This window comes from Pleurodeles waltl, chromosome 6 (genome assembly GCF_031143425.1).
Source record: "Pleurodeles waltl isolate 20211129_DDA chromosome 6, aPleWal1.hap1.20221129, whole genome shotgun sequence".
NCBI classification, from domain to species: domain Eukaryota; kingdom Metazoa; phylum Chordata; class Amphibia; order Caudata; family Salamandridae; genus Pleurodeles; species Pleurodeles waltl.
In genome coordinates, this window is record NC_090445.1 from 809315691 (window position 1) to 809343103 (window position 27413).

Genomic DNA, 27413 nt, shown 5'->3' on the forward strand with positions numbered 1-27413 from the left:
CAAATTTCGCTTGGGTAGCTTATGTGAACAAAAAGTTATGAGGGCCTAAGCGCGAACTGCTCCAAATAGCCAAAAAAAGGCTCGGCACAGGAGGGGGAAAAGGCCTGGCAGCGAAGGGGTTAACCTTAAGTTTTATCAAGTTAGAAAATGTTGTGATGAACCTTATACCCTCTATATTTTCATTAGTTTCAGGAAGCTTTTTTTAAGTGTGTAATAATCTTGCCTAGTGATGGAGGGTGCCTTTTCTAATGCTCTATTGATGATTTTCTGGACCGAACCTCTCTCCTTCAATGGGATGACCATATTACAGCATTCATTCTCAGAGGTATCATCAGGACTACAATTCTTTGTAGCTCTTAAGAGTTTCCCATAAGAAATACTATAGATAAGACTGGAAGGGTGGGCACTAGATGCATGTGGTAAACCATTACCTGCTGTCTCGTCCGAAACAAAGTAGTTGTCAATTTATCATCACAAACATTGATACATATGTTAAAAAAAATCATTGGTAGCGCAACTGGTTTTGACTGTAAATACAAAGTCATGTTGTTGTTATACAAATCATTGATAAATATCAAAGTGCATTTTTCCCATCCCCTCCAGATGACATCATCTATGTATCTTATCCACAACATTATGTGGTCTTCATATTCTTCCATATTATTGACCACCTGCTCCTCCCATCAGCCAACAAATGAATTCACATACCTGGGGTTGAAGCAGATTTCCATTGATGTACCCGGAATTTGTTTATAAAATTAATTGTGAAAAATGAAAAAGGTTTTGTTGAAACAATAGGTGATCCTGTCTAGTGCCATCTCGGTATGCAATGAAGAAACAATGGTCTGGTTTGCATGAAATGTCAACAAGCATTAGTTTCCAAATCATGCTTGTTATAGGTGTAAAGGCTGTTCACATCCATTGTAATTAAAATGAACTATTGTTCCCAATTCATGCCGTCTATGACAGACAGGAGTTGGTGAGTATCTTTCACATATACTAGAAGGGTGATTACAAAAGGTCTCAGATAGTGGTCAATGTATTTGGAAGTATTTTAAAGGACAGATCATATGGAAACTGAACTGCAGACCAAGGTGCAATGGCAAGTCTGATACATGTTTTATAGTGTTACTTTAGTGGGTGGTACAATGTGTGTTACTGCCCACTATTAGTGTTTAATGTACAGGCCCTGGGTACAGGTAGTACAATTTCCTACAGACATACAAGTAAATTAACTATGCCAATTAGGTGTAGGCCAGTTGTACCATGGTTTAGGGAGCGATCACAAGCAGTTGAACACTAGTTAGTAGGGGCAATTGCCTAGAGTCTTAGGGCCAGATGTACCAAACTTTTGCGAGTCGCAAATGGCCCGAATCGCAAATTGCGACCCCGCAAAATAGGAAATGGGATGCAAAAATCCAATTTCCGAATCGCAAAATGCTACGCGAGCCATTACCGACTCGCAAAAATAGTGACCCCATTTTGCGACCCGCAAATAGGAAGTCGCTATTTGCGAGTCGCAAACCATATGCAATGGCCACTCGCAAATTGCGACTAGTCGCAAAAAGCCCATTTTGCACTTCCAATTTACCACTAACTCAGAGCAGGTGGTAACCATAACCAAAGTATAAAAGGGGACCCAGAAGGCACCTGGTTACTCAAGATGGCGGAGATATATGTGATAGCAAGGAGGAGGAGAGCCCACGCCGCACAGCAGATGAGGAGGAGGAGCCAGAGACAGGAGAAGATATACAGAACCAGACAGACACTATTCCAACAAACTGAGGAGGAGATATATGATAAATACAGACTTAGCAGTGCAGCAATACTAGATTTAATAGATCTACTCAATCCGCAGCTTCAAAGCCAGACTGTGCGCGGCAGCGCCATCCCCACACATGTGCAAGTGCTATGCTCACTGCACCTCTTGGCCTCGGGTAGCTATCAGGGGGTCATTGCCGTGGCAGGTGTGGTATCCCAAAGTCCACTCTCACGGTTCTTCAGAGCATTCCTAGATGCCATACTCACACACACGTCCAGATACATATACCTACCCAGGAATGAGGCAGAAATCAACAGCACCAAGTTGGAATTCTACAGGATTGCCAACTTCCCTCATGTAATAGGGTGTGTAGATGGGACACATATACAAATATGCCCTCCTGCAAATCTGGAATATCTGTTCCGCAACCGGAAGTGTACCCACTCACTGAACATCCAGGTGGTATGTGACGCCCATTATGTTATCACTGACATGGTTGCCAAATTTCCAGGGAGTACACATGACTCCTACATTTTCAGGCACAGTGGGATACACCAACGCCTAGAACGTGGGGAGTTTGGAGACGGATACCTCCTAGGTATGGCTGAATACACCTTGCAGACATATACACAGGTCAATGTGGAACCCATCTTTGCCCAGCTAACATTGTACATTTTGTGCCAAACAGGTGACAGTGCAAATGCACTACGACCATGGATGCTTACCCCGTATTTAACACCCAGCAATGAGACAGAGAGGCGATACAACAGTGCACATAGAAGAACCCAAAATATTATAGAGAGGACCTTTGGACTGTTAAAGGCAAGATTCAGATGCCTCCACAGAAGTGGAGGTGCCCTCCAGTATGCCCAAATAACAGCATTCAAGATCGTTGGCGCATGCCCTATACTGCACAACATTGCCACCAGACGTGGGCTACCTCTTACCCCAGAAGACCCAGATTCGGAGGATGACGAGCAAGAGCTACCACATCGCCATCATGGGGATAGAAGCATTGCAAATCAAGGCAGACAGAGACGGGACCACATTGCAAACCAATACTTTGGAAGGTACGTGCTAACTGTCACCACACACATGAATGTCACACACAAAGAGTCCAGGTGTGAAGTGGAACAAACAAGAACTTCAATGATGTGCACCAATAAACTATTTACCCAAACTACAGATCAGGGGCTGTAAAAGTCCACCTGGTATGAGGACACATTGACCTCATGTGCCTCCAGTCTATGACAGTGCGTAGCTCACACCCTACGCCGTGCTCGCCCAGCATGGTTGGTTCCTGCTTCGTCTGCAGTGCCCTGCCATGCGCTACCACTGCGCAACACCCTGGTGTCTGTGGCTGAGACACTGCTAATGGTTGAGCCCTCCTCACTGTCCTGCGGCGTGTCTGCCGCGCCCCTACCCACCTGTCGTGCCTCCATAAGATCGACTGCGTGGCTAATATGTCCCAGCCCACGTGCCACATCACTGGCAAAGTGGCCCATGTCCACCTGGAGGCTGACCGTCAGCCATGACAGCCCAGTGGTGTTAAAAACCAGCTGGACGATGTAGGCAGACATACGGTCCAGGCGGTGGATAAGCTGCCGGTCACGGCGCCTTGCACCCTCTCTCTCGGTGACAAGTTCGGACACCATTTCTCTAATTGAGAGCGCAAGGTCACCAACAGTGCTGTTGAGATGTTGCAGCTCAGTGTGGACCTGTTGCAGCCCTGTGGTCTGGTTGCGTTCCATGCGCCGTATGGCCCCTGAAAGAATTCTTATCTCCCTTGTCTGCAGGCGCTGACCATGTAGGAGTGCAGACTCAGCAGCGGACATGGAGGCGTCCCCTACTTCACCCTGTGGCACTGGAGGGACATTGAGACATTGCCTTCGACGCAGTGGAGGTTCCGTGTCCTGTACACTGGCACTGTGGCTGGGACCGGGTGCTGGCTCACTCTCCAGTATGGCCACTGGTGCATCAGGAGGGGACTGTGTTTGGGTGGTGCAGGTCCCTGTGGTGGCTGGTCCTGGGTCATGTGCTGGCTGATGTCTGACCTGTGGCCCCTGGACGGTGTGGCTGGAGGTGGTGTTGTGTGGGAGACCTGTGGGACATAGGGAACACACTGTCAGTATCTACCATCTGTTATCTGCTTCCTAATAAACTGTTGCCTATCAACTGCCTACTTGACTACATTGCCCATAATGCACCATGCAGGTGGTTGCTACTCTGAAATTGAGCTATTTTGGTTGTGCATGCTGCTGTGTACTAGGTGGGTGGGGGTATGGCAAATATGGGTGTACATGCATGTCTCATGGTACTCACTGGTTGATGGTCCTGGCGCTGACATGTCCAGCTCTCCTATCCCGGACACTGCCTCTGGTTCCAGTGTCTCCTCCACTCTTTCCTCCAAGGGTGTGGGTGGTGGTATGGTTGATGGTCCCCCTCATCTCCCGGAGCCGCTCTGCCACCCTCTCCTTGGTCCGGGAGCGCAGGTCATACCACCTTTTATTTAGTTCCTTAATACTTCTGTGGCTCACACCCATTGAGTTGACTTTGTCCTGGATTTCACTCCAAATCCGTCTTTTTTCCTGCTCTGGCACACTGAGGGCTGCTCTCCCAAATAGTTGTTTGTGGTGCTGGCAGCATTCCTCCGTCAGCACCTCCAGTTCTTTCTCTGCAAATTTCAGTTTTCTCTTCCTGGGTGTTTCTGCCATTGTTGCTGCTGTTCTTCCTGTTGGCTGTTCAGCAGTTTAAAATGGGTGTGGTCCTCCCTCCTCCCAGGTGTATTAGTAAACTTCCTGGCTGTGATGTCATCATCAGGAGCCAGGAAGTGTTTTCCAGAGTGTTCTGCTGCACCTGCATGCAATTTGCGGCACAGTCGCAATTTGCGACACCCACTCGCAATTTGCATGTTCATTTTTAGCACGGTTGCAAAAAGCGACCTCGCTAACAGCGGACTCGCAGTCTGTGGTGCGACTTCATTTGCGAGTCGCAAAATGAAGTCGCTTTTTCTTCTTGGATACCATTTTGCCAGTCGGAAATTGCGAGTTGCAACCACTCGCAATTTCTGACTCGCAAATTTTTTGCTACCTACATCTGGCCCTTAATGCCAACAAAAACGACTTCAGCAAGAAAGGGGATAAAGGAAAAAGAATTGGGGAATTGGGGGAATACCTCACTAAGGATATCAGGACTAACAGTTGGAAAGACAAAACAGGATGTAAAGGATCAACTCGGCTTAGACCAAGTGTGAAGTTATATGTGTTGTTATTTATTCCTTCTGGGTAGGGAAAGCTGCTGTGTGCAAAAGTTGCTCTTCTGCAAACCACTCCACAGTGCCCCTCTCTACCTAAAACCAAAGTGACAGAACCTTCTTCTCCTGGGCAGAGTTTCTGTGCAGACTCTAAAGGTGTGGCCAGAAAAATGAGTGCCCTCCTCAAAGCCAGTTCTGGGAGCAGCTCCTCTCCTTCTGAAATTGGTGCCTAGCTGGTTAAAAGGACAAAAGAGGGGGCAGGCCCAAATTTTAGATACATCTGCCTGTTCCTGGGAATACCTGCCCAGAACCAAGGCCTTTGTCTCAGCTCTGGGTTCAAGTCCAAACATCATCAAGGAGCTATTCAGCTCCAGGATGACAGTTGGCATTCCATGCAAACAAGCTTATAGCGGCATTCAGCAGGCATAAGGTTACTTTTTAAAAGTATCTTTTGTAAACTATTAAGTACAAATCTAACTTTACCGCTGAACCATGAACCATGAATTTTTAGTTGGGTCTTAGGCAGAGATAACATTATTTATTTTTGAAAAATAGTGAAAAATAGCTTTTGAGGCCTTGTCACTATAAGGATAGGTTTCACATTAAACTTTTACATATCCTACTTTGAAATAGCAAGCACCATGCCTTATTTGGCATTGCAGCTTACTTAGGGATGGCATTCATTTTAGAAAGATTTAAGCTGGTCAAAAGGAAAAAATTTCACAGGCCGAATTTGCAAGTAAACGTACACAGCCAGGTTATCAGTGGCTGGCACACACTTATTTTTCCATTTTTACTTTAAAGGTGGCACAATATGTGCTGCAGTCCACGAGTGACATTTAAATGACTGACTGAAGGTACACTGTGTAGCTTTTTGGAGAGATCTATTGGTAAGTTATATGTGCCAGTTAGAAATATATCCAATTTCAACATGTTTTAGGGGTTATTGCACATGCACCGGGCATGGTTAGCAGAGTCCCAGAGAATAGAGCCATAAAAACAGCGTCATCAATCAAAAAAACTGCAGGAGATCATACTGAGAGATGTGTTTTCTCACAGCTTCTTTTTTTTGTTTTCTCCTTCCAGCAGTGTTCAGTCTCTTATCTTGACATGTCAGAGCTCTTTATCTAGTGTTGCCCTCCAGATGTTTTTAGTTTATCAGCTAGATAGATGCGGATCTTAGTGCAGAGGGTTTGTGAGTGAGGGAACTTATCATGAAGATAATCCAGGCTTGCAGATGGAGCCAATGCAGATACTTTTGTGCGACGGTGAAGTGGGCAGATTCCTTTTGCCAGGTTTGGATGCATTTGAGAAAGGCTTTAAGTCTCAATATATCAAAGCTGAGAAGATTTTGAAATAGAGCTAGGTGTCTTCAGCATAGTAATATTAAATCCAATTTCACCAGCCAGCAGGATTTCCTATTACCATTCTGGCCATACTAAATATGACCTTCCTACCCCTTTCAGATCAGCAGCTACCACTCAAACACTGTATGAGGGCAGCCCCAATGTTAGCCTATGAAGGGAGCAGGCCTCAAAGCAGTGTAAAAATGAATTTAGGAGTTTTACACTACCAGGACATGTAAACTACACAGGTACATGTCCTGCCTTTTGCCTACACAGCACCCTGCCCTATGGGTTACCTACGACATACCTTAGGGGTGTCTTATATGTAGAAAAAGGTGACTTTTTTAGACTTGGCAAGTACTTTTAAATGCTAAGTCGAATTGGCAGTAAAACTGCACTCAAGGGCCTTGCAATGGCAGGCCGGAGACAAGGTTAAGGGGCTACTTAAGTGGGTGGCACAATCAGTGCTGCAGCCCACTAGTAGTATTTAATCTACAGGCCCTGGGCACCTATAGTGCACTTTACTAGGGACTTATAAGTAAATTAAATAGTCCAATTGAGTATGATCCCATGTTACCATGTTTAAAGGGAGAGAGCATATGCACTTCAGCACTGGTTAGCAGTGGTAAAGTGCGCAGAGTCTAAAAACCAACAACACCAGTGTCCAAAAAGTGGAGGGAGGTAGGCAAAAAGTTAGGGGTGACCACACAAAGGCTGTCAGGTCTAACAGTTATCCTTGATGGATACTATATATACTAGCATTATGGCTCAATGGAATGAACAGGAAGCAGGATACTTCCCTGATGAGACTGACAACCAGCTATAAAGTTAACCTGGTGGGAGCCCTGGACCCCAGGGTTCAACGGTCAGTTAATGATGCCCTAGTAAGAGCGTTAGGACCCTTTTCGGGCCAACTTTTTGAATATGCTCACTCTCAAGGTTGGCTTCAAGGACAACAACCCCTTTCTGAAGGGGTGAAGCCTAAACCCAAGTCTAAATCAAAAAGTTTAGAAGGAACGGTTGCTCCTTCTGGGGACTCACATGCTGACCTATTTGACAAACTGTGCAAGAAGCGAGTTGCTGAGCATAACTATAGTTCAAGAAAAGATTCTTCTTTCTCCCCATCATCTTCAGATAAGGACTCTTCCGTCTAAGGATTCAGATGACTCGGAGGTTCCGAGTCCCAGTAAGAAATCAAAGAAGCAAACTCCTTCTCTTCAGGTATTGGATTTTGATCCCTCTGAGATCATACACCCCAGATCATCTAATTGGCTACCATCTGGCCTGCCAAGAAATATTTATCTCGTAAACAGATTTCAGCAAAAATGACTATGTTATTATGCCTGATTTCATGTAAAAGATTTTCAGATGTTAAGGGATTTGATTTGTCTGGTAGAGTGTATTCTCCTGAAGGTGTTACTTTTAATATTACCAGAAGAATGAAAAGTAATCGCAGGTCAGTAACTTATCCAATGTATCCGGATAATTCAAAACTCTGTGTAGTGCAATGTTTAAAGGATTATTAGGTGGCTACTGATGAATTTAGGCAGGTTGCTAATGGACAGCTACTAATTTATTTACAGACACCTTTTAAGCCAGTTTCCTCAGCCACTCTCTCAAGATGGATGAGATGGTTAATGGGTGAAGCAGGTATAGATACCAGTCAATTTGGAGTTCATTCTGTTAGAGGAGCTATGGCCTCCAAGACATATGCCTTGGGTTCTCGGTTGGAGAACATTATGAAGGCAGCAGACTGGTCATCTGAATCTACGCTTCTTAGATTATATCATAAACCTGTGGTAGATGTTGCTACTGTGGTGATTGGTCAGCTTTGAACGAACATAATCGGAGCCTCCGGTCCTGAAATAGAATACAAAAAATTCTAGCTTACGCGTCAAGAATTTTCAATTCTATTAAGGACATGGAGGCGAGGATTAAGGATTACCCCTCCCTTAAATACATTGTTATGTCATATACTCAAAAAATATGTATATCACTTTAATACTGTATTGATTCATTAATATATTCAATAATGCAAAGTATTACTGACTACATTAGCCTTATGAGTTATTACCTTCTATTATTTTATGTTTTAGGGTCTGATCAGAAAACTACCTGAAGTTCTATCCTTTTGTATGTAGATGAAGCCATTCATATATGATTCAGTTCCTTGGAATTTTTTGCAATTTCTGGCTCACGTTGAGCTCTTTTGGTTTTCCGGATCTGGTTTGGAGGTCGATGAATCAGCATCTACGTAAGAAGTTTTGTTTCGGAAGTTTTAGGATTATCTGACTTTGACAAAGAAAGAGGAAGTGACATTTGGGGTTATGCTATATATGGACAGAGGTCATGGTTGGTGATTGGAGCATGTGATATTATATTGTAGCATCATGGGTTGTGAATTTTTTTGTTTACTGTTGACTGATTGGCTGCTGTATTTGGACACTAAAGAGAGAGATAGCATAATCCTCGCCTCCGTGTTCTTAATAGAATTGAAAATTCTTGACGCGTATTCTATCAAAAATTGTATTCATGTTTGCCTAATGCAGAACCGTTTTGAACCACTAGTCCTTTCCAAGATAAAACAATCCATTAATGATACATTTCACCTGAATGCAGATAAATGCATTTTTTTCAAATCCAAATGTTTGTTTCTTTTATACTTACTTGGACCATAAAAAGCAAACTATGTTGTTGTTTCCAGCCCATCTCAGCAGTCAAGATGCTTTGGTGACCTTATAGTTACTCAGTTGCTCCTACAATGGCCACATAGGACAATTTGTTTATTAGGTTTGAGATCATCAGTACTGGGCAACCGAACGTCATTCTTAGACTCTTCTTGGTAAGACTAGACAGATGTTGCTCACGGGCCCTAAATCAATACGTACCTCTCGCTTTATCAAGCCTACTGTGAAACATGTCCTTTATGTCAGTGATTTATCAATTTTAATTTGCTTGTGCCAATTTTAGAATACGCAAAGGCAGTGCACAAAGTTACTGCTTTAGACACCGTTAAGCGCCTGAAATTCTCCTTCAGCAAGTAGAGCAACCTTTCCGGATGCAGCAGCAGAGAAAATTAACTTCGGGGCAACAGGTATGTGTGACCTTTTCTCTTCAGCAGCCTTCAGCGGAAAACATATCCGGCTTGGGGTTTCAAGTGAACCGTAACATCTCTTCCTTTAGGCCTCTTTTTAAACAGTTTTCCCTGCAAATCTAGAGGTGAAGATGAAAAAGAAAGGTTGCAGGGCGAAAGCTGCTCTGTTTTCCATTAGATTGTAGTCCACTGGTGCAGAACTTTAATTCACCAAATTCAAGAAAGTTCAGAATCTTTCAGCTACCGTGAACTTTGCATCAAGGCTAAAGCCGTCAAAAGAGTACATCGACGAGAAAACGATGACTTTGTAATGTGTGGGATATTTTCCAATTTATTATGGAAAAATAATCGCATGACATCAACAATGCTATTATTTCATTTCATTTTCGGCTCTCAAGTGCTGCTTTGCGGAGTATAAAGCAAGTGTAAAAAACAATTTTGTGGATGACAACCTTGTGATTCGCAAAACCACAGGGTAAGCGGCCACAAAACAATGTTTTGCCACATACTAAAACGCATTTGCAGGTCAAAAGGCTTTTCTGATTCACCAAATGGGTTTTGCAACTCATTCCAAATTGCTATTTAGGAAGAGGAATGATGCTTCCCTCCTGATTGGGAATCAGAATGCTATATAAATAATTTGCCACCACAATGATAGGTGCAAACCATTGAAAGTTATCAATACCACAAAAAAGGCATACTGCTATCCAGGACGGTGAATGGCGGGATATTTTTTAAATAATGCCTTATAATGTAATACTTTTCTTGACCGTGTACTAACAATTAGAACTACTTTTTCTCTTAAGGATTTAGAGTGTGTGATGTGTGTGCGCGCGCGCACCTATCCGTTTGTGTGTGTGTGTGTATGTGCGTGTGTCGGTGGGTGTACTCCTGAAGAGGTTAGGCTATGATCTGCAGTGACATAACACACCCCTCTGCCTCCTCATCTATGGACTTTTTAACGTGTATATTTTAATGGCTGCTAATCAAAAGTGATTACACTTCACTTTGCTGCTTCGATCATTTCGTGCAATAGTCTATGAGTCCTCCCTACTCCCAACCCTCAGTCGCCATTCAACCTTTTTAATTCCAGGAAGAGTGCTTTTACCAGTTTTCAGAGATTTCGTTCGGTTCATGCTCACTAAATTGATACAGAGTAAAGGCAATTGCAAGCATGGAAATCTTAAGCAGTTTGTAAACTCACGAAAGATCTCAGATGCCATTTACATATGAGTACACTCAGCAATAAAAGGGGTGGAGTGGAAAAGATATTTCAATTGGACAACATGATCTTTATTGCTCACTGGGATTCGCGGCCAGAAGACTCCTGCTTCTAGAAAACCCGCCTAATTAAAAAAATTGTCAATGCCTTCCTTGGGGGCTCCCACTGGTAGCCATGTTTCAGGTTAGTAGACCTCTTCTTATTTGCTAGTTTAATCTATGTGTGCAGTTATTATTATGTTGTGCTTGCTGCATTAATTGGAACATGTGCATCTTTGTGTAGTGATACTATATTAAACCAGGTTCTTCCGGACTAGGTATTCCTGCCGACAATTCCCACCATCCATCTGCTGTGACCAACAAACACTGCTTAAGTACTACAAATACACTAGTTTCACAACCTCTACTGCCTCGTTTGGATGTCCGTCTTGGTGTTAAACTACACTCCAACATTTGTCCGGAAGCCACCTCCCATTGTGAACCCTATGGCAACATTCAAGGGTGGTGCAATGTTTTTTTTGTTTTTTTAAAAATCTATGGTAAGTGTGTGAGTGATTACTGAGGCAGTATCAACAAATGTATGCACCCCGAATGTATGCAGTCTTAGCCATACTAGTATTGACTATTACAGTTGATAGTATTTGTATGCAAACACTGTTTGGAATGTTACAGAAAATGCAATATGGCGCCTTCAATGCCATGGTCATTTTTTCTTTCCTTTCATAGTGTGTTTGCGTAATATTAGGCAAATTTCTCTGGAAGTAAAATTACACAGCACCCTTATATTCACTTTACTGTGAAGTTGGTTACATTTCAAAATATTTGTTTTGTTTATATTTTCACCTAGCAAATTCTTTTTCCATGGACCCTGACGTTGAATAATTACATCACAATTTTTCCTATTGTTAGGCACATGCATGCATCGTAAACATATAGTTGAGACCGATTTAAAAATATGGAGGTCTAGTCCAAAGTAATGGAAAAGCACAGACAGAGTTCTGCCCCTTGGTCTGCATGTACTTTTCTTTTTCTGCTGTTCAGAAACATTTCCAGAAGTACCCCTGGAAAGCTACACCACCTGAACGTTTTGATGTATACTGCTAGGAACATCATGGTACATTTTAAAAGGCTTCTGTTCTCCCTGTGTAGAGTTCTCCATAGCAAACACTCCAAACAAGAGGGATACAGCCATCTGTACAAACGTACCGGTTTTTATTTATCTATGGGGAATGCATTTTTTTCTGTAGAGAAAGCCATGCCCTACATCCCAACAAATGTGGTGTTGAATTATTATCCTTCTCACAGTGGAAGTGTAGTTATATAAGCACTGTGCTGAAAAAAATATCTGCTAATTTGCTGAATGGAAAATTTGCAAATATGCACAGTCGTATGTTATTTTGGATGTTCCCAGAGTTCTAAGACAACCCATCAGTTGGAATGCCCTCTTTTCACCCCTTAAATCGGATTAGAAATCTGCACTCATAAAATCATTTACAGCGACCAGTATTTGTTTGTGATTTCCTGGCAGGCATAAAGAAATGAAACATGCAAATTTATGTTTACAGCCAAATGAACCTTTCTGAATAAAAACCTATATGTTGGTCATAGGTGGTGACTCCTTTGACTCAAATAGGAACATGGTCCTTTTCTTTAATCTACTGGGTATGGAAGGTTCAGAATATTTTGAACAGCTTTCACGTTTAACTCCCCCTAAGGTTTTTACTGCAGATTTAATTTGTATACTCTTTTTTTAATCATATAGGGCTAGACTTGGAGTGTTCGCTCCTCACTGTGAATTTAGGAATATAGTGCATTTATACATGTTCTCCAAATTCATTATTCATTGTTGAAATTAATGCCTACAAGAACAGTTACTTAAACGTCTAATTACACACTGGCAGAAACTATTGATATTGCAAAGAGTGTTGAATGGTCAGGTCTGTCTTCTAAAACATCAAAATATGACAATTCACCAAATATATATTAAGCTGCAGTGTCCATTAAAATGTATTAGGGCGATAGATACATCTGAGAAAGTCCAAGAAAGACATTGTAGGTAATGAAGTTATAAACACATATTCACATTGTGATTTGAGAGAGATTTGTATCATACCTGGTTTGGCACACTTTAAGAAGGGAATGTTTTAAATTTGGAAACATTATTTATCAAATATGTGTAATAAAGGGCGTGTAAAAGGGTAGTTGTTGTGCAATAGGAAGTTCTTCAGGTGATTAAAGTCAATATGAATGTGATTTAAAAGGTTCAATCTAAAAGGAGTGTAAGTCAATCAGTCTGTTTATGAGAAGCTCTGCATGTGAATAATGATATTATGGGGACTCTGGGGACTATGCATCGATTTGAGTGTGGTGTTGAACAATATGTCAATGAAGAGCCTTAAAAGGACGATTGGAATGTTATAGGTTGACTTGATATTAATGAAGCATCATGTAATCTTTCAACTTGTGAAACTGAGGAGATGGATAGGAAGTCTGCTGAAGTATGGAAGGTTCTGCTTCATCATTTACACTAATTTTAGGACACTCTTTTTATGACTAACTCGTCAATACAAATGTAGAACCCACTGATGTTAAAACATATGCTTAAGGAAAGGTAGGACATGATATCACTATTATTTTGTTATCACCACTGTGTTTCAAGGAAGGATATCATCTGTGAGAGTTAAGGTGGCTTTGCAGGGTCAGGATTTGTATAAATGGCAACATCAAGGTAATCTTGGATTTGACCCTAATCCAAATTCCAAAGCACTGTATGTTGCATTGATGATTTTGAAATCCTATTTTTTTTGCAATAATGACTACAGATTATCTCTCAGAGAACATTTAAGAAAAAATCAAACATGTGTTTTCATGGAACTAGGAAAAGTGAAGCATCTTTCCAATTAAAATAGATGTACAGAAGATGCTGTACATATTAGGCATAAGTTGAGAACAGTTCCCATTAGAGCCAACAAATAGCTCTCTGGAATGATTGAAGAAAAGTATAGTGAAGGCGGGATTGAGTGGATGCATCAAAGTACCTCCTATTGTTTTGGCTCATATAGTTTCAGAATATTTGAGATTGTGTGCAAAAAACCTTTGATCCCTCTGGTAATTGACTGTCATTCTTTACCACACATCAAGTAAATCATAGAGTTGCTAGAAAGAAAAAATATTTTTGCACACTGAATTAAAATATGCCTATCATCAGATACAACTCAAGACTAATTGCACACCACTTACTACATTTATTACTACTAACACAACATTCAGATACAACAGGATGGTATTTAGTTTAGCTTTGACCTCATCTGAATTTCAAAACCAATGCATAAGTTTGGAAACACCAAGGGGGAGATAGTATTCCATGGTGACAACCTGCTCTTTTCTTATTTAGTTGAAATACACAACAAGAAGTTTGAGATCGTTCTGCCAGTTTCGTAAGACATAGGAATGACTTTTCATTTGGAAAAGTGTAACTTTCTTGCTTTTTATATGGAATATTTTAGCCACTCAGTTTCAGAAAAGGGAATTTTTACAAAAGAACATTTTCTCAGTTACAGTGAGCAATTGGGATCGTTTTTAGGTTTATGCAAATTTTATACAGGTTTTGTGATTCGGTTCACCATAATCACTGTACCATTGGAGTTACTTCCCCAGAAGTGTTTATTATTTATTTTGTTGCAAGAATATGTAGCTGTTACTGAACAACTCAAAGACGCGACTGCGAAGGCTTTTCCACTTGCCTCCATTTTGGTCACTGCTCGGGCTATTTTAGCAGAGACTTTAGGTGATGGAGTTTGTCAATTTAACAGGACAAGAATTTGCTCTTTCCCTCCTTCCAGATTTTTGTCTCAAGCTGACTCCAGATATCCTACTACTGAAGGGGAAGGACTAGTATATAAATATTAAAAATTCAGAAATGAAGCTTTTATAGTTACAGTTATTTCAGGTAACTATAACTCATGCCCTAAGGTAACTATAATTCACGCTATCGTCATGCACAGTTTTCTCATCAATAATTTTACTGCAGATGTTACAGTGATATTATCAATAATGTCATAGAAGATTTCATGAGTGATATAATATCTGGGGTAATTAGCAATGCATGGCAGTCACTACTGGGAAGTTATAGTTAGGGTCATTTTTCCATAGGAAATGCCTTTTTTTTGTTAATAACTTTGGTGCTGTTTGATGAATCTCCATAAAACATTCCAAAAAGTGTTACTTTTTGCCTAGTTTGTGTATGGACAGTTTTAGGGTGATCTATCAAGTGGTCCTACAAAACAATGTGTCCAAAAATGCATTTTCTCCATTCTTTTTTCCATAGGAACTTTAGACACAGCTACAGCCCAAATCACTGAAAAATATTTGCTGCAAAATCGCAGAGGATCCACAGCAAAATGTTTTAAAAAAACAAGCTCAGGTTCCCAAGGTTGTTTTAGTGAACCCCTCGTTGTGGGCCAGGGCCTGGGGGGAGGGGGAAACACATGGGTTCTTTTTTGCGGAGGGAGGCACTGGCCTCAATCCACAAGCCTAATAAGGCCTCTGTTAACCCATCCTCCGGTGTGCCATTCAAATATCAGATCACATATTGCTCTTGCCCCTTCCTTCTGTATTTAGTTATGGCCCTAGAGGATGGGGTACCTCTGGCATATTTAAGGCTCAGAAATGGGGGCCTTGAGGCCTCCTCCCCTTTTTTATGCATGCGGGCTGCAGGGGATGGGGTCCCTGGGGCCTGAGTAGGCTCCAAAAGGGGAATTGCGTGCCTGCCCCTACCTATTTTTAATTACTCAGCTGGGGGATGGGTCCCCAGGGCATTTCTAGGATCAGGGAAGTGAGGCCACACCCCCTTTTTAAAATAATTTTTGCCCCAGGTGATGGAGTCACCATGGTCTTACAATGCTTGGGGGCATTTTGTATTCTGACCATTATTAGCCACAAGCCTCTTCCCTTATTAATTACTCAGTCCCGGAGGATGGGGCTCTAATAACACTTGGGGAGAAGGGCTGTGCATCCCCTCCCCTTTTTTATTGTATTTAGCCCCTGACAATAGGGTCCTTGGGGCCAAAGAATGCTCAAGGAGGGGGCTGCATTCCTTCCTTCCTGAATAAATATATTTGGCCCCAAGGAATGGGGTCTCTGTGGCCTGGTAAGGCTCAGAGAGGGAGCCACATGCCCCCTCCCATTTTGTATTGACTTTAGCCCCAGGGGATGGGGTCCCTGGGGCCAGAAGAAGCTCAAGAAGGAGGAATGCATTCCCCTTTCCCTTAGAATTCAACCCTGAGGGGTTCGGGTTCCCAGGGCCTATTAAGGTTCAGGGAGGGTGATTTGTGGCCCACTCTACTTTTTTGTTGAATTTGTCCCCAGAGGATCAAGTTCCCCGGACCTATAAGGCTTGGGGAGGAGGGCTGCATACCCACTCTCCTTAATATATATGTTTTGACCCTGGGCGATAGGGTCCACGTGGCCAAAAGTCCAACTCAAAGTCATGTCACCAAAGACCTTGTTCAGTGTGGGTTGGTCCCCTTTTAAGAAAGTGCATGGCTCCGTGGAATGGGGTGCCTGTGTCCTAATCAGGCACAGGGAGTGGGCGCTCTCCCCTTTTTTGTTGTGTTTGCCCTCCACCATGCACAGCTTTCTCATCAATAATTGAATGTAAATGTTGGTGTGATATTATCAATGATGCCATTAGTAATGTAATATGTGGGTAATTAACAGTACATGGTAAGGGAGCGAGCAAGTTAAAGTTACCTTAGGACATGAATTATAGTTACTTGAGATAACTTTAACTGGTTAATTTCTTTGGTTTCAGAGCTTAAAACTTTACGTTGTTACTGAACATGTCATCTAACTATAACATTACTTTAACCTTTGTTTTTTTCACTGAATTTCTATTTTTCTTTTTAAAACTAAAACTGATATATTATAAATGCTTTCTAGTGAGAGCAATATGTGTTCTATTTTCCTGTCTGCATCAGTGTGGACAGGGACACAGAACACAAGTCTGCTCCCAGCTGGTTTGAGCATTTTTAAAGTTGTCCTGGGGGTGGATTCCCTGGACACAGTAAGTCACTCAGCCATGAGGGACACAATCTTCTGCACCATTAAAGGCTGAGGGAGGGGAGGGCTGCATGCCTCCTTCCCTTTAAAATCCCATTTAATAAGTGCATTGGGCAACAGGAGATGGGGTTCCTCGGGATGGAAATGTCTCAATAAGGGGAGCCATGTGTCCTCTCCCCTCAATCAATACATTGGGCTCTGGGGAATGGTGTCCAGGCCGAAAATGACTAGAGGAGGGGGTTCATGCCTCCCCTCCTTCAATATACTCAACCACATGGGATGGAGTCCTCAGGTCCTAAATGGGCTGGGGAAGGAAACCCTACTGACACCCCTCTCTCCTTATATATATTATGAAGTGGCTGTTGTCATTTTGTTGAGTTTTTCTTTTGTGATTCTGTGGGATCATGGCAAAATAAGCTGATTTTTTAAACATTTTGGCCCAGAGGGGTCCCTCTTGGTCCCCCTCATTTGGCCTAGCAGGTAGGGTATACCGACCCTAACCCCTATTTTCTTTTTTTTTTCTTTTCTACAGGACAGGGCACTAAATCCCCAAATCCTGTAATGCCTGCCAGCAACATATCTGTCATGCTGCTGGCAGGCAATCAGTGTGGTTGCTCTCACAGACGTCTGACTCTCACTGGAGCGAGATGTCTCAAAAATAGAATACTCCATTTTTATATTGCCACTCCCGCAGAACTCTCCAGAGGCTCCTGAGGCACAACCTCCAGATATACAAATATTTTTTAACCTTAATTTCTCAAAAACTACTGAACGTATTCACACCAAATCACAAAAAGCACAATCTGCAGACCGAGATCTAGCATCCTGCCAAATTTGGGCCCTCATTCTGACCCTGGCGGTCGGTGATAAAGCGGCAGCCAAGCCGCCAACAGGCCGGCGGTCTAAAATATGCAATTCTGACCCTGGCGGGAACCGCCAACACAGCCCGCCAACTTAACACTCCGCCCGCCACGGCGGTACAAACAAACAGCGCGGCGGTTCCCGCCAACAGCCAGGCGGCAGACAATGTACCGCCCACCCTATTACGACCCACCAATCTGCCACCTTTTCCGGGGCGGGAGCACCGCCGATAAGAACACGGCGGAAACAGACTACGAACGGGAAAACGCTCACCTCTACGCACTCCACGCGAGATTCCGGCAGTATGGAACCAGAGTTGCAGGTCATCCCCGCACTCCTATTCCTGCTCATATACCAGGAGCACGCCCGGCGGCGCGGAAGACATCGGTGAGTACTGCACCTACGACACAGGGGAGGGAAAAGATTACCGGCACACACCCACCCACCCACACCCACTACAACACACACATCAATGCATTCCCACAGATCACTGTCACAACCCACAAACCACCCCCCTCCGAAATAATGCAAAGACCAAAAGAAGAGATCATAAACGGGCAGATATATTGAAATATGTACACCAGTAATCCCAATAAATAAATAAACTATGTCCAAAATATATACAGCTACTAAATGTAGTCCAACCACTGTCCGTGGATCACAGGGGTCCTGTGCAAAGGGGCAAGGCCCAGTCCCACGACAAGAACTCCACGGAGAGAACACTGCAGGGGCATCAGAAAGAAAATAGGACAGGCACCTCAGGGGGAAGGGAAGGGGGGGCACCTCAGCCACTTGAGTACACGACGCCAGATCCACGAGGGGACTCCATGACCACTGGGCCATCCTGGGGAGAGCAAAGCCACAGTCCATACAGTCCATACAGTGGGTGGCCTGCCCACTGGGCCATCCTGGGGAGAGCAAAGCCACAGTCCAAACAGTCCATACAGTGGGTGGCCTGCCCACTGGGCCATCCTGGGGAGAGCAAAGCCACAGTCCAAACAGTCCATACAGTGGGTGGCCTGCCCACTGGGCCATCCTGGGGAGAGCAAAGCCACAGTCCAAACAGTCCATACAGTGGGTGGCCTGCCCACTGGCCCATCCTGGGGAGAGCAAAGCCACAGTCCATACAGTCCATACAGTGGGTGGCCTGCCCACTGGGCCATCCTGGGGAGAGCAAAGCCACAGTCCATACAGTCCATACAGTGGGTGGCCTGCCCACTGGGCCATCCTGGGGAGAGCAAAGCCACAGTCCAAACAGTCCATACAGTGGGTGGCCTGCCCACTGGGCCATCCTGGGGAGAGCAAAGCCACAGTCCAAACAGTCCATACAGTGGGTGGCCTGCCCACTGGGCCATCCTGGGGAGAGCAAAGCCACAGTCCAAACAGTCCATACAGTGGGTGGCCTGCCCACTGGCCCATCCTGGGGAGAGCAAAGCCACAGTCCATACAGTCCATACAGTGGGTGGCCTGCCCACTGGGCCATCCTGGGGAGAGCAAAGCCACAGTCCATACAGTCCATACAGTGGGTGGCCTGCCCACTGGGCCATCCTGGGGAGAGCAAAGCCACAGTCCATACAGTCCATAACAGACCCCACTGCCACTGGAGGAGGCAAGTTGGCCAGAGGACATCCTGCAGCCCTGCCCGAGATAGATCCTGCCCTGCCACGTCTGCCAAAGGGCCAGCGGTTCTTGCCTTGAAGGGCCCAGTTCAGCGGTTCCTGAGACGGCGGAGCCCAGTTCAGCGGTTCTTGAGACGGCGGGGCCCAGCGGAGCGGTGCGTGAGACGGCGGGGCCCAGCGGAGCGGTTCTTGAGACGGCGGGGCCCAGCGGAGCGGTGCTTGAGACTGCGGGGCCCAGTTCAGCGGTCCTTGCCCTGAAGGGCCCAGTTCAGCGGTTCTTGAGACGGCGGGGCCCAGTTCAGCGGTCCTTGCCCTGAAGGGCCCAGTTCAGCGGTTCTTGAGACGGCGGGGCCCAGCGGAGCGGTTCTTGAGACGGCGGGGCCCAGCGGAGCGGTGCTTGAGACTGCGGGGCCCAGTTCAGCGGTCCTTGCCCTGAAGGGCCCAGTTCAGCGGTTCTTGAGACGGCGGGGCCCAGTTTAGCGGTCCTTGCCCTGAAGGGCCCAGTTCAGCGGTTCTTGAGACGGCGGGGCCCAGCGGAGCAGTTCTTGAGACGGCGGGGCCCAGCGGAGCGGTGTTTGAGACTGCGGGGCCCAGTTCAGCGGTCCTTGCCCTGAAGGGCCCAGTTCAGCGGTTCTTGAGACGGCGGGCCCAGTTCAGCGGTCCTTGCGCTGAAGGGCCCAGTTCAGCGGTTCTTGAGACGGCGGGGCCCAGCGGAGCGGTGCTTGAGACTGCGGGGCCCAGTTCAGCGGTCCTTGCCCTGAAGGGCCCAGTTCAGCGGTTCTTGAGACGGCGGGGCCCAGTTCAGCGGTTCTTGAGACGGCGGGGCCCAGTTCAGCGGTCCTTGCCCTGAAGGGCCCAGTTCAGCGGTTCTTGAGAAGGCGGGGCCCAGTTCAGCACTCCTTGCCCTGAAGGGCCCAGTTCAGCGGTTCTTGAGACGGCGGGGCCCAGTTCAGCGCTCCTTGCCTTGAAGGGCCCAGTTCAGCGGTTCTTGAGACGGCGGGGCCCAGTTCAGCGGTCCTTGCCTTGAAGGGCCCAGTTCAGCGGTTCTTGAGACGGCGGCCGGTCTATGGCCAACTGCTAATTGCCTGGTGGTGCCCTCCTGGGCAGCGGGGATGGTGCTCCTTCACTGCCCACCTGGGCTGTGGGTGGTGGGGCCCTCCTGGCCAGCTGGGCTGGGTCCTCCCTGGGCAGCGGCTATGGGGGTGGTGGGCTCTCCCGGGGCAGCTGTGCCGGTTCCTCCCGGGGCAGCGGCTATGGGGGTTGTGGGCTCCTCCTGGGCAGCAGGCCTGCTGCCTGACCTCTCCGACTTGCTGCCCTTGCCCTCCTTAGTCGTGGGCCTGTGGCCCTTTCCTCCCTTTGGAGCTGTGGCTGGTGACTGTCTCTGGGTGGTGTCCGGGGGGGATGTAGAAGGCGGGCTCCTGCGGTGACCCTTCCGCCTTCTGCTCCTCTTCCCAGGGGGTGGGCTGGCTGTCCCCTTGCTGCTGGGCGAAGATCCAGACATGCGGGCTGGCGGGCTCCAATACCCCTGCACCCTTGTCAAGGGGGCTGCAGGGCTGGTGGTGGCTGAGGTGCTCTTCTTACCCCGACGAGAAGGAGGGGGGGGCTCAGGGTCAGCAAAGAAGTTAGTAGTGGCGAGGAAGAGCTTCTTGGGACAATGGAGAGTGGTAGGTACAGTGGGAATGGGAGTGGAGGGAGAGGATGTGGTTGTAGGTGAGTCACGTTTGCTGTCTTTGGGTGCAGGTGCAGGAGGGATAGGCTGTCGTGAGGTGGATGGCTGTTGGGTGGGTGGGTGGCTGCGTTTGTGTGGTGTGGAAGAGGGGGTGACAGACACAGTGGGAGAGGACACAGGGGACGTGTAAATGGCAGTGGGGGTGGTGACTGCACGTGTGCGGACTGGAGTGGAGGGTGTGCTGGTGATGGAAACACTGGCTGATGGTGAGGTGAATGGAGGTGTGAGTGTAGACGTCACAGGGAGGGAGGAGGGAGACGAGGAGGTGGGGGTCACAGAGGTGGTAGTGACTGTTGGCATGTCTGCATCGGAATGTTGCGTGTGTGAATGTCTGCGTGATCTGTGGTGCTTATGTTTGGATGAGCTTCTCTTGGGTGTTGAGGTGTGTGCAGGCTGGTCTGATGGTGTGGGTGGGACAGGCAGAGGAACAGGAGACTGGGAGGAGGGAGTTAGTAGAGGCAGGCAGGAGACAGGGACAATGGCTGCCGTCAGTGCTGAGGCCAGAGCCTGGAACGATCGCTGATGGGCAGCCTGACCCGAATGAATGCCCTCCAGGTACGCATTGCTGCGATGAACCTCCCTCTCCACCCCCTGGATGGCATTCAAAAGGGTAGTCTGCCCAACAATGAGCGTTCGGAGGAGGTCAATGACCTCCTCACTGAGGGCAGCGGGGGTAACAGGGGCAGTGCCTGAGGTGCCTGGGGCGAAGGAGATGCCCGGCTTCCTGGCAGAGCGGGCACAGGGCGAACGCTGAGGGGCTGCTGGGAGGGAGGAGATGGTGCGCTGGGTGGCGGCTGTACCTGTAATGGCGGGGGGCACGGATGGTGCCACCCCCGCAAGGGAGCCCCCTTCCGAGGACGTGTCCGTGTCGCTGCAGGGTCCAGTCGTCCCCGTCGTGGAGCTCCCCTCGCCCTCCGTCTCACTGGTCCAGTCTGACTCTGTGGCATGGCCCTCCTGGGCCATGTGAGATGCAGCTCCCTCCTGCCCCGATGCCACTTCTCCTCCGCCTGATGATGCTGATGCACACAAGCACAGAAAGACAAACAAAAAGGGGGGGGGGAGAGAGAAATAAAGGGATATTGAGTACATGGATCTCCGGTACAGTTAGCGGACATGACAGACACAGATGCCCCCTGCACTAAGTTGCGCACTTGGGGTCCGCTACGCATTCCGTGGAACATGCCCTACACGCCTAGAGTTGACAACTGCACCCATGGATGACACGGCCCAGGGATGGCTGTACTGACAAACTACTGAGGGTGGTGGCTGGGGACACAGGGGCTTACGGGGGTGCCCAGCCTACAGATATCGCCCTGGCCTAGGGGGACCCCCAACCCTCCTCCCCCACCCAGACACCTCCACTGCGCGACAACAGAGTAGATAATGCTTGTACTCACCCCCTTGTGTCTGCTGTGCTGCCCTCACGCGCCCATCCAATTCAGGGTAGGCCACCGCCAGGATCCGGAACATCAGGGGGCTCAGTTGACGGCAGGCACCCCGCCTACGTTGGGAGGCCATCCCCAGCAGAGACTCGGCGGTCTTCATGGTCCCGCGGCGGATGTCCTCCCACCTCTTGCGGCAGTGGGTGCCCCGTCGATGGTGGACCCCCAGGGTCCGGACTTCCTTGGCGATGGCACGCCAAATCCCGATCTTCTCATGGGCGCGGACCTATGTGACACGTACAGGGAGGGAGAAATACCACGTTCAAGTTTCTCAGCATTTTCCTTTCCAGTGGCCCAACGCCCCCCATCCCCGCAAGGCCCCCCGCCATGCCCCCCGCCAGGCCCAACATGCCCCCCATCCCCGCCAGGCCCCCCGCCATGCCCCCCGCCAGGCCCAACATGCCCCCCATCCCCGCCAGGCCACCCGCCAGGCCCCCCGCCAGGCCCAACATGCCCCCCATCCCCGCCAGGCCCCCCGCCATGCCCCCGCCAGGCCCAACATGCCCCCCATCCCCGCCAGGCCCCCCGCCAGGCCCCCCGCCAGGCCCAACATGCCCCCCATCCCCGCCAGGCCCCCTGCCATGCCCCCCGCCAGGCCCAACATGCCCCCCATCCCCGCCAGGCCCCCCGCCAGGCCCAACATGCCCCCCATCCCCGCCAGGCCCCCCGCCATGCCCCCCGCCAGGCCCAACATGCCCCCCATCCCCGCCAGGCCCCCCGCCAGGCCCCCCGCCAGGCCCAACATGCCCCCCATCCCCGCCAGGCCACCCGCCATGCCCCCGCCAGGCCCAACATGCCCCCCATCCCCACCAGGCCCCCCGCCAGGCCCCCCGCCAGGCCCCCCGCCAGGCCCAACATGCCCCCCATCCCCGCCAGGCCCCCCGCCATGCCCCCCGCCAGGCCCAACATGCCCCCCATCCCCGCCAGGCCCCCCGCCAGGCCCAACATGCCCCCCATCCCCGCCAGGCCCCCCGCCAGGCCCAACATGCCCCCCATCCCCGCCAGGCCCCCCGCCAGGCCCCCAAGCCAGCCAGTGGCCCCAAATCCATATTGAATTAAACTCACTTGTTGGTCTGGAGGACCGTAGAGTAGCGCATACTGGGGGAGGACCCCATCCACAAGTTTCTCCAACTCCTCTCCAGTGAAGGCAGGGGCCCTTTCCCCAGGCGCAGCAGCCATTGTCCCTTCCAGACCGAGGTCACAGCAACACTTGCAGTATAGGTCCTCTCCTGTGAAAGTTCAAGTCGCAAGTGGATAAGTAGATAGAAAATGGCGGTGACGTCCGCGGCGGTGCGTACCGCGGCGGTGCGTCCCGCCACCGCCGGCGCCCTTCGCCATTGGCTCCTGAAACCCATAGGCTTCAATGTTAACCAATGCGGCTTTGCGCCGCGGTCTTCGCCCGCCGCCCGCCGCGGTGTGCCACACCAGCGCATTGACCTCACATCCCATTGTCACACTTCACAGGTCAGGCAGCCGCCATTTCCAGGGCCCACATGGCTCAATTTCAACTGCGTCACACAGGCCTAGGCCTTGCATAGCCACTCAGACACGCCATTCACTGCATAGAGAATCATATACTGTGCTAGCTGTGAGTACGTACCTGTGGGTTGCTTGACTGTGTGCTCCATGTTGTCCTTCCTAGGCACCGTCCGCTGGGTTGGGCGAGGAGACGGATGAATCCTCCCGTGTACCGACCGCTGGTGGACCTGTCGACAATGGAAGAACGCCACATTATCCTGACCTACCGTCTTAACTGTGCCACTATCCATGAACTGTGTGCCCAGCTGGAGCCCGACCTGATGTCCCCCATCCGCCAACCCACAGGGATTCCCCCTCTGGTGCAGGTCATGTCAGTACTCCATTTCTTGGCAAGTGGGTCATTTCAGACAACCGTGGGAATTGCTTCTGGGATGTTTCAGCCCATGTTTTCGAAGGTGTTATCCAGAGTGTTGTCTGCCCTGATGAAATCCGTGAGGAGCTACATCATTTTCCCTGAGGTGGGCGAATTGGCTACAGTGAAGGGTGATTTCTACGCCCTTGGACATATTCCCAACGTAATTGGTGCCATTGATGGGACCCATGTGGCTTTGGTTCCCCCAAGAGACAGGGAGCAGGTGTACAGGAACAGAAAAAATTACCATTCAATGAACATCCAGGAGGTGTGTTTGGCTGACCAGTACATCTCGCATGTAAATGCCAAATTCCCAGGGTCAGTGCATGACGCCTACATCCTCAGGAATAGCAGCATCCCTTACGTGATGGAACAGCTACAGAGACACCGTGTATGGCTAGTGGGGGACTCTGGGTACCCCAACCTGTCGTGGCTACTGACCCCAGTAAGGAATCCCCGGCCCAGGGCAGAGGAACGGTACAATGAGGCCCATGGGCGTACTAGGAGGGTGATCGAACGCACCTTTGGCCTCCTAAAGGCCAGGTTTAGGTGCCTGCATATGACAGGTGGATCCCTAATGTACTCACCTAAGAAGGTGTGTCACATCATCGTGGCCTGCTGCATGCTTCACAACCTGGCTTTGCGCCGCCAGGTGCCTTTCCTGCAGGAGGATGGTCGAGACGGTGGTGTTGTGGCAGGGGTGGAACCTGAGGAGAGTGACGAGGAGGAAGACGACGGGGCTGAAACAGACAACAGGGACAGAATCATTGAACAGTACTTCCAATAGGACACAGGTAACATTTCAAAGATAATTTAGTAAATGTTAACTACTCTCCTGCATCTCTGCTGCCTGTCTATTTGCCCCAGTGTATGACGACTGAGTTTTGGCTTTTCCCTCCCTATTTCAGATCTGGGGTCCCCACTACGAGTCCTGTGCTTCGTTTCCCCATGGACTACAGCTTTGTGGCAGCTGTTTGTTGACTTCACCATGTACAAGGACATATTTGCACTGTCATGTCAATTACAATATATTGAAATCACAGCCAGACTCCAGATATTTTGGTGCAAAATAGGTGTTTATTTAAGTGCTCAAAATGGGATGGGTGGTTTCAAGTGGGTGGGGGCTATGGTGAAGGAATGTCCATGGCAGAGTCCAGAGTAACAGTCACACAGGTGCATTGTCCAGAGGCCTGTGGAGAGATGGAGCATGGGCAGTTCAAGGATGGACAGGGTGACAATGTGGGACAGTGGGATGACATCAGGTGGTATCCATTGCTGGCGGGGGTCTTGACATCCTACTCTGTCTTCTTGCGAGATCTCAGGGCCCTCTTGCGGGGTGGTTCTTCTCCTGCAGGAGGTGGGGGTCTGGTGGGCTGCTGCTGTGCGGGGGCCTCCTGTCCACTAGCGCCGGCGGAGGTGGTTGGCTGTTCTTGGTCCAGGCTAGTGGCAGGGGCCCTTGGGTGTTGTTGAGTGTCCGCCCTGTTGTTGACGAGGTCCTGCAGCAGCCCTACCATGGTAACCAGGGTGGTGTTGATGGCTCTGATGTCCTCCCTGTACCCCCGATAGTGTTCCTCCTGCAGTACCTGGATCTCCTGGAACCGGGCCAGTACCGTCGCCATCGTCTCCTGGGAGCGGTTGTATGCTCCCAGGATGGTGGTGAGGACCTCGTGGAGAGTGGGTTCCCTGGGCCTCTCCTCCCCCCCCTGTCGCACAGCTGCCCTCCGAGTTCCCCTGTTTCCCTGGGCCTCTGCCCCCTGGCCGGTGTGCCCACTACCACTGCCCCCAGGTCCCTGTTGTTGTTGGGGTGGTGGGTTATCCTGGGTGCCCTGTAGTGGTAGACACACCGCAGATTGACGCGCCCTGGAGACAGAGGCATGGGCCCGCTGGGTGGGAGCTGTGCTGGTGTTCCCAGAGGGGTTTGGGTCTGTAGTGGCCTGGGCCTGTGTGAGGGGAACCGACTGTCCAGAGGTCCCCGATGGTCCGGGCTGGTCATCGGTGTCCAGGTCGACAGAGCTGCTGTCATCGCTGACGGCCTCTTGGGTGGGGGGTGTGGAGAATTCTGGCCCCTCCGCCGCGGTGTGTTGACGGTCGGGTCCTGCAGGGGTATAGAGGTATGGTTATAGTTTCAAAATGTGGCATATGGGTGTATCTGTGGGTTCTCGTGTCCCCAAGTGCTGGTATTCGTGTGTGGGGGCTTTGGTGAGGGTGGCTTGTGGGGGGGATGTGTATATGCATTGGGCATGCTTTGGTGATGGGTGTCCATGCTTAGTGGACGCATGCAGGCCTAGGTTTTGGGATGTGTGGGTTGTGATGGTGAGACATTGGCGGGGAATAGGTGTGCTGGGGGTGGGGGTGAGGATGGTGGTGGGGGTGAGGATGGTGGTGGGGGTGGGGGTGAGGGTGGGGTTCGAGGATGGGGGTGAGGGTGGGGTTCGAGGATGGGGGTGAGGTTTGGGGTATGATTTGGCATGCAGGTGGGGGGGAAGCAGTATTGAAGCTTCAACTTACCAGTATCCATTCCTCCGCCGACTCCTGCGAGGCCGTCAGGATGCAGGATGTTCAAGACTTCCTCCTCCCATGATGTGAATTGTGGGGGTTGAGGTGGGGGTCCTCCGCCAGTCTTCTGCACGGCGATGTTGTGCCTGGATACCATGGAACGCACCTTCCCCCGTAGGTCGTTCCATCGCTTCCTGATGTCTTCCTGATTTCTGGGGTGCTGTCCCACTGCGTTGACCCTGTCGACAATCCTCTGCCATAGCTCCGTCCTCCGGGCAATGCTGGTGTATTGTATCTGTGTGCCGAACAGCTGGGGCTCTACCCGAACGATTTCCTCCACCATGACCCTGAGTTCTTCGTCTGTGAAGCGGGGTTGTCTTTGGGGTGCCATGGGGTGGTGTGTATGATGTGTGGGGTGGAGTATGTGTATTTAAGTGAGTTGAGTGTGGTGGTGTGTGTTGTTTTGTGTGTGGATAGTGTGTGGGTGATGGTGTTGAGTGGCTGTGGCTGTTATTTTTTGGATGCTGGTGTCTCGCTCTTGCCTTCTTTACGAATTTTTTAGCGTAGGGGTTTGTGGGTGATGTGGGTGGGTGTTTTATATTGTATTGTGTGTGTGGGAGTGGTGTGTGTATGTGTATC